This window comes from Borostomias antarcticus (genome assembly GCF_949987555.1).
Source record: "Borostomias antarcticus genome assembly, contig: scaffold_1088, whole genome shotgun sequence".
Classification (NCBI taxonomy): domain Eukaryota; kingdom Metazoa; phylum Chordata; class Actinopteri; order Stomiiformes; family Stomiidae; genus Borostomias; species Borostomias antarcticus.
Window position 1 is genome coordinate 10,001 of NW_028175642.1, and position 1,183 is coordinate 11,183.

The following is a 1,183-nucleotide window of genomic DNA, read 5'->3' on the forward strand; positions in this document are numbered from 1 at the left end:
CGCTCCGAGATGCTTATCAAAGCCGTAAAACCTTTAGTCCGCAGGGGTCAGAGTAGGGGTCACTAGGTTTCACACAGGCTATCATGGAAACCCAGCCACCTCTACTAATGACCGTTCCACGTGGTAAAGATGCACACAGATAACGCGCACACACACACACACACATCTTTTTCCACATCTCCCCCCAGATAGCAAGCGGATGTGTAATAATTCTGGGCCATATATAGGCTGGAACTAAGCCACAAGGGCCAGATCTGGCCTGTATATGGCTCAGATCCGCTTGCTATCTTCGCCAACACCACTAAACCCCAAATTATATCCATTACCCATCCACCAAGTCTTCAGACACAACTTTGATCCCAAAGAAAGAGACTAAAGCGAACTGGGTCCGGTAAATGCATTAAAAGAGATCCCAGATCATTCCAATGTGAAACAGAAGTTGTATGAAACCCTGGGAGACAAAAACACTCCGGATAAACAGGCCTAAGAACAGAATGCCTGTGGGCTTGGCGTCATCAGCACATCACCACAGATTAAATTCATAGCATTGTGGGGTTGGGTTCCTTGCAGCCCAGTTCACAAGAAATAATCTGCCTTTCTACATGACTGAACCAGAAAATACGTGACTGGAATTCCTCAACGTCGACAGAGATAGGTTTGAGCCAGTTTAAAGATTCAACATCCAATCGAGAATCGAAATGTACCATAATATGTTGACTGGAGGCGATTAGACATTCTGATTCAGTATTTTCCTCCAACTGCGCACATCGCTTCTGTTACAATAGGCTACTTACGACACTGTCACGTTGACTATTATAAAATCAATTAGCTTACATTATTTGTTGATGCTGTTATAATCAATTCATGAATATGCATGAGCGCAGCAAGCCTCGAATAATTAACCGGAAAGGAAAACTGAATGGAAAGATGACGCAGAGGACATGGTCCAGGTACCCCACTTTGACGCGCTGATTGGACAAAAGCCCCAATGGGATTTCCAGGCGGGCATAATGGCATTCCTCAGACCCCAGAGTGCTATAAAAGCGACCCGTGCATTACACCCAGGCATTCAGGCGAACGACCCACAGCAGCGAGGGAAATACGCATCAGCATCCTCGACCTCGAAGAAAAATGCTCGCTAAGTTCGGCTTGGTCGCGCTCCTCCTGGCGCTGGGAGGAACCG